The following is a 13,123-nucleotide window of genomic DNA, read 5'->3' as shown; positions in this document are numbered from 1 at the left end:
TCTACATTTTTCAACCTTAATAATAGTGTGAATATCAAAGCTCTATTAAGGATTATAACTTTCGAAATTTATTAGCTTGTTTGGAAATTGGGGTTTTCTTTCAAATGTAGCTAGATTTATGGATTTGATACTTCTATTTTTAGGCAAAAGAGATTTAAAATGTAGGGTAGATGGTTTTGGGTTAATGTTTGAGTGGTTAATACCACAAAGTTAAAGGTGACTTCTTCTGGCATGAAAGAGTAGATGAGCAGGTAATCCAATTCATAACTTGGAATAAGAATGTAAACCTTTGAGGTAAGTTAGAGTTTTTGGAACTCCATTAAGTATCCTAATGGTCGATATAAGGAAGGTATGGAGAGGGATTACAATTTCTTTTAATATTGACTGTTCATAATGTTTTTTATTTACTGCTTAAGACAATTACTTTGTCGAACGGTTGATCTTATTCCTTTGGGAGAGGGTGTCGGTGTCGGATGGTTAAGAGGGGTAGACTTGATAATTATGCCTGAAGTTCCATTATTTTTTACTTGATTCAAACAGAAATTCTCACATCCATGCTACCGTTGGTGTGACAGTCATTCGTCAAAGCAAAAAATTAGCATCGGTTAAAGATGTTTATGTGGTTTTTGCAATTGATCAAGTAAGTTCTATATGGCATTACTTTATTATTAATAAGATCATGAAATGAAGAATTTACATCTAAGTATTTCTCTTTATTAATTCTTCTTCGGGTATAATAGCTGGTTTACATTCACCGGGTACGGAGAACCAATAACAACCTGTTTTTGTAGGCCAATTCATGCTAGAGAGCTTACACCCGTTAGTTTACTAAATGTTGTACTTGAATATCATATATGTTTTTGATATATGACTTCAATAAAAAACATGTGTTAATTTCGAAACTCCAGTCTACGATAATAACGTGGAAAAAGAACTTCCAACACTTCGTATGTAGACTAAAGTTAACACATTTTGCATCGCTCTTATTCAAATATATTCCCCCACTCACCTTATTTTGTTGTCTGCATATTTCGTAGAAATACTAAAAAGGAATACTACTTCGTAATCGGATAGCTGATTTGTATTTTTACTCTGTGGAACCTTCCTCTCAAGTCTTAAACATAGTCATATTTCTCTCTCTAGGGTTCTGAAAATTTTTGTTGTCCCACTCGCGTTATCTGCTTCTTTTGTGTTATAGATCTTCTTTCTGTGCCTTGCAGACGCATCTCTGGTTGTTTGGTTTACTTATTTTACTTCAATAGGTGAAATCATTTAAGCATGTGATGATCCATGATGATATGATGGTGGGAGCTTTCTCTTAATCAACAACACCAGGAAAGCTACTTAAAGTAGATGCTCATTTTTATTTTCCTCGTTACATCTCATAAGATGAAGATACAATGGTTTTCCATTAGTCCATTACAATCATAGGTATGTCTATCCTCTTTTACTTATCTTTTTATTGTTTTCATTTTTTATTACGGGTACATTATTCAAGCCTCCCCATTTCCATCCCTAAGAAATGACTAAACGCTAAAATTCATTTTCACCATGCCATCATAGGCTCATAGCCGTAATGTTGTTACTAAAATAGGTAAACAACTGAATTATCAGATTAATTTACAAGGAAAACAAAAAAACACCTCAGTAGAAGATTCTGGTGTTCCACTTACTAATTAGGATCACTTTTACAATGGGTATATGGATCAAATATTGTTGAGTTTGGGATGAATGTTTGACGCTAAGGATCCAGATAAATTGATTTATAATCTCTAAAAGCGAAGTTCTTGTACTGTACGAGGTTTATTTAACTTGAGTTAAAATTATAAACTACCTTAGATCTGCTCATGAGTATTTTCCCACATAAAACTATAATCGTGTGATATGAAATATTTGAATTTGTGAGTTCCAAGCATTGGGCTTGATAAACATTATGAGGTATGACTGCTTAAATTCATTTAACCTATGCTTTGTTATTGAAGGACATATTGAGAAAGTAAGGGGCTGACTCACAGAATCCTGTGGTCTTCTTCAACTACTTTGCTATTCAATTCACTTATTGTTGATCTCTTGAATTGTGTAGGTAAAGACTGATTCAATGCGAGGCATTATGTGATAAAACAATGATAGAAGATACTATACTTAACCAACAGGGATCCGTTCAATCAATTCTTGAAAATCCTGTCGAACAACAACGATGAGGAGGAGAAGGAGCCAAATCCACGATCACGGGATGAGATATGCAAATCCACTGTGCCTCAACTTAGTATTTTTTTGTATTTCGAACGTCATTTGATTCACCCATTCCTCATTTTTGTTGTATTCTTAGTCAGGATTTTCATGAAATTTGTAGGTAGTTTCAAGAGATGAGGAAAAGACCAGGATAATAATAAGGATGAAAACTATTCTTTATTTGTTGTATTCGGACTCCTGAAGTATAGACAAATTCAAGAAGGTAAGCACTTTGAGAGCGTGGGTTTTATTCAACTTTACCAAAGTAAAAGTCCTCTACTTTAAGTCAATTTTTTTTTTTGAGAAAGAAACTTTCATTTCAATAATGGTGGATTAGAATCCAAACATCTTACATGGCCTTCATGTTACTACAAAATTAAATTACATCATGATGATTGAATGAGCACTTTACTGCCATAAACATTGATACTTGGACCTCTAAAGGTCATAGCAAAACCCTATAAGGCTATAACGAGACCTTTAAAGGCCATAACAAGACCTAGCAAAGATCTATAATTTCTTACCATATAATCACAGACTTTTGACATGAGTAATGAAGACCACCTCTATGAATCGAACCCATGATCTCTTAGATTTCAGAGTAGTACATATTTGTGATTGCAGTTAGTGGAGAATTTAGAGATTTGATGAGTCTGCGGATTGAAGTTGTTCGAATATGATATTTTCTTCTTGATGTCGTCTCTTCTCCGAGTCATCTGATTATCCAAATTCAAACATAAAAAAAAGACATGGCCTTAGGATTTGAAGAAACCATCTTTACATATGGTAACCTAAAAGAGATGAGGATTCCCAACACCACTTGAAGATATTTTCATAATATTGGTTTATGAAGATGCAGATAATTTTTCAAGATCGAAGAAACTTGTGTCTATGTTCACTTCCTCTTTCCTTTTCTCTTCCACTCTTTGTTACTCCAAAAACTGAGACTAGATCTAACATATAATTAAAATAGGAACTTCCACTTTGAAAGTGAAGGGGATTTCGGCGAAGGGATTCCTCCCTTCGTCGGAAGTTAATTTTAGTTACTTGTTAATTTACTTGTTTCTTAGTCTTTAATAAAGAATATTAAGTGATTTCTCTTTTCCCCCATTTGGGTAGGAAGAGGAAGTGAGAAGCAAGGCTTGGGGATGGTTGGTAGAAACTCCCGAGTGAACTACAATGTCTAACATCCACAAGAATAATCTCATAATTGTAAAGATCTTCAACAAATGTTGACACAATGGTGAAGAATTTAGGCAAATTTTGTGGGTGCTTTCTTTTGAAACTTCATTTCTTCCATGATTGAAGGGTACTATTTATATGGATTTCTTAAAAAAATCTGCAAGTGAAAACTATTTTCTTGAATTTACACATATATTGCTCAGATTATATTTTACATTTGTTCCGTTTATGATTTTCGCAGATCTAATTGTTGATCAACATAACGGTTTGTTTTTATTTAGGTCATTACTTGATTCAATAATCACCAGTTAAATTATTCTAAAAAGTTATTAGATTGCTCGTATGTTAACTTCTTTGCGTTGCGCAAAAGGGCATTCCCCCGCCCGTAGGGCGGGGTTTATGCCTAGTATAGATAAAAGAGGGAATGAACCAAAGGTGCAAAAATGGACCGGAAATAAGGGCCCAGCCCAATCATAACCGAATATGTAAAAGGGGTCCGATGCGTCAAAACTCTAGAAGAAATTACCGCAACACCCGTGAGTTCTTATCAAATTTACGAAAGATGCCACTGAAATTTGTCCGGGAACGCGCGAAAATTTCAGAACTTGTGTGCGTCATGAAGTGATGGATCAGAACGTTGCAGCTGGTTTGTCACATCCCCCATAAATTTCTCTCCCATGCCTATTCAAATCACTCTCTTTACTCCAAAACATCTCTCCAAAACCGTTCTCTCTCTCAAAACCGAACGTTTAACTCCAAAAAACCACCAGTCATTAAAGAAGAGAAGCCGAAAACCACCAGCCATTAAAGAAGAGAAGCCGAAAACCACCAGCCATTAAAGAAGAGAAGCCGAAAACCACCACCCCTTAAAGAAGAGAAGCCGAAAAATAAATAAATTATTTCACCTGATCTCAGTTCCAAATCACAGCCACTATCCTTATTTGTTGAAGAATTGAAGGAAGTTGCAGAAAGAAACCTTATTCATTCCCTCAGATTTTTGATCAATCAAAGGTATGTTTTTTTTTCCTCTCTCTATATCATAAACAAAAATTTGGGTTTTATCAGATATGGGGTCTGTTATTTTTTTGTTTAAATAAAACCTAATGTTTAAATTTTTGCTACTAAAAAATCATACAAGTTCTAAAATGACGTTAATGTCTGATATTTCTTTGTCTTGGGCAGATGATGAAGGCTAATACGCAAAAGAAAGCAGCTAAGAGAGTAACATTTGATGAACCTCGATCTAGCAGATCGAAAACAACTCTGGATGAACAAGTCTCAAGAAGAATGAGCCATTAGGAAAAAGGTATGTAACTGAAAATTGAAATTTTTTTCTGGTTCATAAACTTATTCCTAGTTTACATTGTTTTGTTTCATAAAGTTGTATACTGTACACAGAAGAAATTCCCAGGAAATTTTACTGTGTACAGGAAAAACAAAGAGTAGTGGTAAACCAGTTGATTTCTTGTACACAGGATGGGTCCATTCATTAAGTTAATTTCTAGAAAGGTCAAAATAATATTGAAAATGAGTAGAAAAGCACAAAACATTTGAAAATTATTATTCAGGTCAAAAAGTGTGCAAATACTAAAATACCCCTTTTTGTCATATTGTGGCACTAAATTCTTTTATTTTTCTTAAATTTTAAATCGATATAACTTTTGTTTGAGATGTCGGATTTCTATAAAAAATATATATTTAGAAATGATTTTTCATTAGCTTTCTAACAAGATCCACTTTCAATACTTTTTTTTAAAAAAAAAAAACCCTAGAAAAAAACGGCGTTTTTTCCTTTACGTTTTTCTGCATACGTGTTTGCAACAATCTGTTATGCAAACGTGTTTGCAAAAATCCGTTATGCAAAGGTGTTTGCAAAAATCTGTTCTCCAAACGTGTTTGCAACAATCTCATCTGCAAACATATGTTATAATGTAAACTGCAAACTGTGTTTGCAAAATATAGATTGCAAACATGATTTGCAAGCTTTGCAGAATATAATATTGAGTTGTATATCTTGCAAACTCGATTTGCAAATCGGTAATATAAACTAAGAGTATGTGTACGAAATCTGGTTTTTTTACCCACACAAAGTATCCATGCTCTTTTCGAAGCTTTTGTACTTGGAATTCTTGTCCCGAAAGATTTTTTGTAAGAGTATTGTTTAATTCATGCTCCCCATTGACCAAGTGTGATCTACGGTTCGTTTCTCATTTCTTGCTTAGTGGTTGATATATAATTTAACTTCTAATATTTGCATTTTTTTTCATTTTATAATTTGTTTACTTGCATTCTTTTGTTGCAGGTATTAAATGATCAAACCTTTGCTATCATGGTTTTGGTGGCCCTCTTAACTACTTTCATCACGACACCTATCATTATGGTTTTATATAAACCATCAAAAAGAGAGGACAGTGCTAACTAAAACAATAGAGAGAAAAGACACAAGTACCCATGTAACATCCCAAGCTTTCGGCTTAAATAAGATAATGTATAAGGTGTGATGAAGGGCTATTTGACAATTTGGTCGGGTTAAAATAGGTCTAAACTTGCAATCAGTTTAAAATCAGGGGGCATTTTGCAATCAGACCAAAATCCGGGGAAAAGACATGAATTTCTTGAGATGTATTAAGAGAACAAAAAAAATCAGATTTCCCTCATCTTCTCTGTTCGACTGCTAGGGCTAGCTTTCGGAGGGAGATTGGTTGGATAAATTGATGGAAGATGATAAGGAATTGAAGAGGGTTTATAGGTTGATCGTGGTGTGATTATTATAGCTTTAGAGTTGTTTATCAATGGAGGTTGAAGGTAAAATTTACTTTCTCTCTCTAGAACTCATTGTTGTTATGGTTTGAATCTCAATTAAGTTTGAGTTCGATTTTGTAGGAAGTTTGGGAGGAATTGATGAAGATATGAAGAAAGAAAGCAAGAACATTCAAATTAAGGTAATTTTTGACTTTACCATGATGTTATTTCTTCAGAGTGACATCTAGGGTTTATGAGTATGAAATTTAGGGATTTTTCATAATGAATGGAATTTTAAGGTTAATAGGGATGGGAATTAGTTAGTTATGAGATTTAAATCATGTTAGAGAGGTTAATGGTGTTCGATTATCGATTGAACACTGTGTGAGGGACTGTGACGTGAAGTCTACTGTTTTAGTATTTCTGGCCTTGTAGAGTGTTGGGATGGATTTTCTGAAAACACGAGACTTGTAGATTAGGATGTTAGCTTTTTGGTATGGTGTCGTACATGTTATTTTGAGCTCGGATGAGAAAGATATGACCGTTAGAACACGCAGCGTACGATCAGTGAAACTGATGCACTGTTGCGTAAAGTTTGGGGTTTTTGGAGATGTTTTATGGAGAATTAAGAAAAACCACCTGAGAACAAAATATGGTAGATGACATAACCTTTCCGAAGACTAAAGAATGGATTGAAACCGATCAACAATGAGAAAGTTGTGACCGTTATAGTGAACCGTACGTTGTTAGGAAGTATCTGTTTTGCTGCTGCATGTATGTAGCTATTTTGAGGATTATACATTGGAAATTTGACCGAGAAGGAATGAAATGTTAGAAACTGAAGTAGCTTTCCAACGATATATGACATGCTTGAATTTGGGACTAAATTGTGACGGGAATGAATATAAGACAGAATAGTCACTGGGGTTCTTCCAACATGAATGCGAGTCAAGTCTAAATTGTTATTTCTTTTCTTATGGTCCTTTCGGAGTTATTTATGTTATGTTAAGATTCTTCTCGAAGAATCTAAGTTTTATCTTTGTCTAGGGTGTCAGAATGAAAACCGAAACGAGTGGGAGCGAGTTGCTCGAGGCGAAGCGAAGGAGGACAGAGTCCTGAATCGCTAGGTAGGGGTGATCTCTTGTTTTCTTGTATATTATTGTCTAAATTCATGCTAATAGTAGGAGATATGCATGCATCACTATGTGTAGATGATAGCTGATCATAACTGCATGATTTAAACCATTGATTTCAATGAAACTGGTATCGTTGGTTTGAGTATTGATGGTGTTGATGATTTAGATGTTGATTTCAGTAAGATTTGTCTTGTGAACTTTGCTTACTGATGAGGTGGTTTTATATACGAAAAATGTCTTACGAATGATTTCCAGAGAAATGATTTTAGAAACGGATGGTAATAATCAATGTTTTGACATGACGATTTCGTATGCTGTATGTGATGGGTGAAGTGGACTGAGACGAGTCATGAGGGTCTTGGCAGTTGTAGTGCTCCACTCTCTGGCCAGGATTCTCGTTTAGGTTGGACTCTCGGGGCTCAGGGATTTGCTACCCTTGACCGCTCGATTGGACTATAAGCCTGTTTGTTCTTACCCTCGGGGCTCAGAGGCTGTACACCTCTGACCGCCCGACTGGTTTTGTGATTGGGATCCCTCTGCACGTCATGATGTGACTCTTGGTTGTGCCACTTCTGTGTGTGATAAGATAAGTAATGTTATAAAAAGCCTATCTCAGTCGAGGGAGTAACGGGCGAGTTCCGAATCTGCTGAGATTGTGGGTGAAGGATGTTTTCACAAGAAAAGAGTATTATTTCGACTGTTGACACAATAAATGCTTTTCCAGAACAAGAAGAAATAGTTGCATGCTAGGGTACCGATGAGAATATGCTTTTCGTCCCAACACGAATATTGGAGGGACGACCTGACTATTCGACTTCGGTGAAGCATTGTTTACTTGCGAAAGGGTTTTATCGTAGTTTTGTTTTGGGACTCCTCTACCAGTTTAACTCGTGTCGGTGAGTTACTGACCCCCTACTAGTTCTTAGTGTGCAGGTACTTCTTTTGTAGTTTGATTGTCGTTGTGAGACAGTTGAGGCTCGTGATCCGCAAAGGGCGTGAGGTGGCTTCACGGCTGTCTTATTTGGTTTCTTTTGTTTTCTTCTCATTATATTTTAAGTTATACCTTTATACACTGGACACCATGTATTATAAATGTATATGTATCACATAGGTTGTACAGGATGTATGTTGTTTTTCAGGATGAGTTAACCGAGTTCTGGTGGTTCGGCTTGGAACCAGAGTCTGTTAGTTGATTATGTTTCATTTTAGCTTCTGTTGTGTTGGTGTATGCAAATGTATGGTTTGCATGACAGGTTACAGGTACGACCGGTATGATTTACAGAGGAGGTGTTGCCGGATTTTCGGCTCGTCCGTGAATTGCCGGGGCGTGGTCGTGTCTATTTTGGGACACGGGGCGTCACAACCCAACTTAGGATTTTCTATACAAATCTGAAGTCTCAATAATACTTGTCTCGTTCGCTAATAACAAAAGCTAACCTAATGGATAAGGAGGTCGGACATTTGCATCTCACTACTAGCTAGGGCTTCATTAGCAATGATAAAGAAGTGTTAATTTCATCAAATTTACTGCAGGTTTTCCATAGTTCTTGTAGCTTCAAAACACTTCACATCACATATTGACAGAGAGCTCAGTTGTTGCAGTGTTCGACCTGCAAAATGTTGTTCAGTATTGACAGTCATACTGGCTCCCATAACTTCACTACCCTTGTTCACAGTTCCGACTTCTAGATTTAAGAGTTTACCCAAGTCTTCATTTGAAGTATGGGAATGAACCTGAACAGAATAATGAGTGTCAAAATCTATCTCTCCATTACCCAGGATGGCACACAACTTGAAGTAAAATAACATACACGAAATCAACAGTAAAACACTTAATGATTTACTTCAATGGAGCTTGGACCTCATAACATCAAATTTACTTCGGAGATTTTTAATCGACCAAACGATTGGAGAAAGAACGGCACAACAACAAACAACGTCGACAAGAAAGAAAACTAGTTTCCAAATGATCCAATCTTGAGCATAAGGTCAGGTCCACTTTCATCAATCACAACCAGGGCAATGTTTGCAACAACATGAAGAGAAATCACAATCATCAAACATTTTTTTTTGTCTTGTAAGTAGGGTTTTAAGAATGACCAACAAGTTCTAATCAAACCAATCAAAGTGAACAGTGAGATTCCTTTCAAGAAACTGAAAATATGAAACAAAACATCCTCGAACTATGAGCAGTACCATTTTGTTTAATGTAAGATTCATCCTCAACTTCACATAAAAATTCAATGACTTTAAAATCAAAACAGCTAACATGGAGAAATTGATATGATAAACAATAGCTTTTTTCTTCTAAGGAACATAAACCCAAATACCTCCTAGTAATGAATATAGCAAAAAGAAGAGAAAGTAAACCTTATGAAGAGCAGTTTTCCCGCAAAATAAAAATCACTGCTGCTATTTTTCTATCAAAATTATACTCCCTCCGTCCCAAAAAGAATGACCTATTTTGAAAACCCAACTTATTAAGGAAACATCATTAATTGATGTTTGACTTTCAAAAATAACATGGTTTTTCCAATTGTATCCTCGTTAACTATTATAATTTGCAATGAAAAAGTTGAACATACCTTTAAATAAAGTTGTCGTTAAATTTATAGTAGTGGGTATTATTGGAAAGAGCGAAAAGTTTCTTTCTTTATTTTTAGAAATAGGACACTAAAATGGGACAATCCAAAATAGAAATTAGGTCATTCTTTTTGGGACTGAGGGAGTACATAACACATCTAACATCATCAAAATTTGCGGTAAACAATTAGTAAAAACAATACAGAATTGATTTGCTTCATTTTCAAAGAAAATAGTACCAAATTCTTTAGCTCCTTCGAGTTTATCAAAAGTGTAAACCATCTTTGCCGCCGACTCTGATTGAAGTGGACAAATAATCGCAAGACCTTGAATCTATTGAAGGACGTAAATCGATTTATTGATTTAGTTGATTGATTTATTAATCTAGCAGATTGATGATCGTGTTTGTCTGTAAGAAGTGGAAGATCAGAAGAAAAAGAATTGAAGATATCGTTCGAAGATGAAGAACTAAGAAGAAACAACCCCTAAAATTTTTCAGCTTATTTTCAGACCAAACATGAGTTTTGAAGGGTAAGGGTATTTTCGGGATGAAAAAAAGAGAAAATGACCTTATTGATAATTATCAATATGATTTTAAACTTTACATACTATTACACATAAAGTTTTGGTAACTTTTACCTAATAGATAAAGATCTAGGCTTTTTTAGTTATTATGATAATTTTTCCAACTCAAATAGTCATTTTCCCTGTGATTTAAACTTTAAGAAGCAGCCAAACGATGGTTGTCCCATGTGCAAACAGTTCAGAGCCTCGACGACCTATACAAATAGCTCATCTAAGATTTTCCAATTGTTTCCTCGGAAAACTTTTTAATCAAGCGGACTAGAGCTCGTGGGCTTCACTATAATCCTCAGTTGATATCCAAATGTTGAACATGATTTATTGATCACGAAACCAAAAAAATCAATGAACCCAGAAGAAATCTTTAAGCTGAGTTGTTCTCCGGTTGGAATATCACTCTAATGCTATCTTGTGATGTTTATGAGTTGTTTCGGGTATCACTTGTGATGTTCATCTGACAATTGAATTCTTGTTTCTGTATATTCTGATTCAACCTATACATCTCTTTATATAGTCTAGATACAAATTAGAGAATAGAAATATAAATCAAATAATATATTATCATAATCTAATAATAGAAAGCAAATATTAAAAGATAAGCATCATATATTTTCTAATTCCAGCACTCCCCCTCAAGCTGAGGCGAAGATGCTAGCGAGACCCAGGTTGACAAGAGATGACTGCAGTAATGACGTACCAACAGGCATGGTGAACATATCTGCAGTTTGATTAGCCGATGACACAAAATTTGGTTTGATAATACCTGAGCGCACTTTTTCCCGAATGAAGTGGATATCCACTTCTATGTGTTTTGTTCTTTCATGAAGGACTGAGTTAGATGATAGCATTATGGCAGACTTGTTATCACAAAATAATGTAGATGACATCGTTTCAGAAAAAGAAAGCCTAATTCAGTTAGAAGGGAACGAAGCTAAATAATCTCACATGTGCCTTAGGCCATGGCACGATACTCAGATTCTGCAGAAGATCGTGAAACAACTGGTTGCTTCTTACTTTTCCAAGCTGTAAGATGATCACCGTGAAACATACATATACCAGAAGTGGATCTCCTATCATCTTTTGATCTTGCATAATCAACATCAGTAAAGCAAGAGAGACCTGATTGTGGACCTGTGACATAAAAGAGACAAAGAGCAGGGCATGTCTTTAGATACCGAAGAATGTGGTAAACGGCATCCAGATACTCAGTACGTGGTGAATGCATGAACGGACTTACAACACTCACTGCATATGTGAGATCTGGTCCTGTGTTTGTCAAATAAATGAGGCGACCAACAAGCCGTTGATATTATGATGGATCTGGTAATAACTCTCCAGACTTTGTTGTCAGTTTAAGATTTGGGTCCATAGGAGTATAGGCAGGCCTTGATCCGAGCATACCTGTATCATTAAGGAGATCAAGAGCATATTTGCGTTGAGATATAGATATTCCACGTGAGGATCGAGCAACCTCAATGCCAAGAAAGTATCGAGGAAGACCCAAATCCTTAATCTCGAAAAATTTCCCAAGAGCCTCTTTAACTTGAACAATACCAGACAAGTCGTCTCCAGTAATTATGATATCATCGACAAAAACTGAAAGGATAATATATTTTCCCTGGTGATGGCGACGAATGAAACATGTATGATCAGAGTGACAACGCACAAATCCTAGAGTTTGAACAACATCACTGAAGCGATTAAACCTTGCTCTAGGAGATTGCTTAAAGACCGTAAAGGGATTTTCGAAGGCGACATACTTTTCCTGAATACTCCCCCTGAGCCTGAAATCCCGGTGGAGGATCCATGTATATAGTTTCTAATAAGTCACCATTCAGAAATGCATTTTTAACATCAAATTGATACAAAGGCCACGAATAAGACGCTGCAAGAGATAATAGTAAACGAACTGTGGTTAGTTTAGCAAGAGGAGCAAAGGTAGCGCCAAAGTCCTTTCCAGGTACTTGAGTAAATTCTTTTGCAACAAGGCGGGCTTTATATCTGTCAATGGTACCATCAGTCATGTACTTCACACTAAAGACCCACTTACACCCTACTATGCGTTCACCGGGAGGTAAAGAAACAAGTTCCCACGTCTGATTATGTTGAAGGGCATCCATTTCGACTTGCATAGCAGCCACTCAATTAGGATTTTGAAGAGCTTCCTGGACCGAGCGCGGAATAGAAATTGAGTCAACCTGAGTAATAAAAAATTGGTATTGACTAGAAACACCCTGATAAGAAAGATACTCAGAAATCGGATGGTTAGTGCTACATGTAAGAAGGTATCGAGAAGGCATGCGCTTCTCCCGAGTAGGATATGTAGGAGAGAAAATATCAGAAACGAAGGGAGGTGAAGGATTACCTGATTTCGGAGAAGAGACTGGCAATGGATTCTGAGAGCATGATCGACGAGAGTAGACCCGTAAGGGAGCAACACCTTCGACATTTGGAGGCAAAATTCGTCTAGAAGAAGCAGAAGACAGTGGAGCGGACTCAAGGATAGGAACTGGTCGTAGAAGAGAAGAATTGTGCTCCTTAGAAGACTCCCTAGCAGTACCTAAGAAAAATAGAACTTTTTCTACAAAAGCTACATCCATGGAATGATAGAAACGATATGTGATGGGATCATAACACCTATATCCTTTAGACATTGAAGAATATCC

General features: G+C 36.0%; 1 protein-coding gene and 2 long non-coding RNA genes across 3 annotated transcripts in view; 2 read left to right on the top strand and 1 right to left on the bottom strand.

Moving 5' to 3' along the window:
- Positions 1 to 13,123, bottom strand: part of LOC147558751 (indole-3-acetaldehyde oxidase-like) — a 102,883-nt gene that overhangs the window by 19,290 nt on the left and 70,470 nt on the right. The gene's annotated exons all lie outside the window — the stretch shown is intronic.
- On the top strand, positions 4 to 2,503 carry LOC147558758 (uncharacterized). The gene is made up of 3 exons (XR_015233538.1): positions 4 to 640; positions 1,263 to 1,431; positions 2,084 to 2,503. It is a non-coding gene; the product is annotated as an uncharacterized LOC147558758 (long non-coding RNA).
- On the top strand, positions 6,087 to 8,461 carry LOC147558757 (uncharacterized). The gene is made up of 4 exons (XR_015233537.1): positions 6,087 to 6,219; positions 6,298 to 6,356; positions 7,204 to 7,283; positions 8,212 to 8,461. It is a non-coding gene; the product is annotated as an uncharacterized LOC147558757 (long non-coding RNA).

The sequence above is a fragment of the Eschscholzia californica genome, unplaced genomic scaffold, assembly GCF_041429995.1.
Source record: "Eschscholzia californica isolate CP2 unplaced genomic scaffold, dmEscCali1.0.p SCAF_2, whole genome shotgun sequence".
NCBI lineage: Eukaryota > Viridiplantae > Streptophyta > Magnoliopsida > Ranunculales > Papaveraceae > Eschscholzia > Eschscholzia californica.
This window is presented reverse-complemented; position numbering and strand designations above follow the sequence as displayed.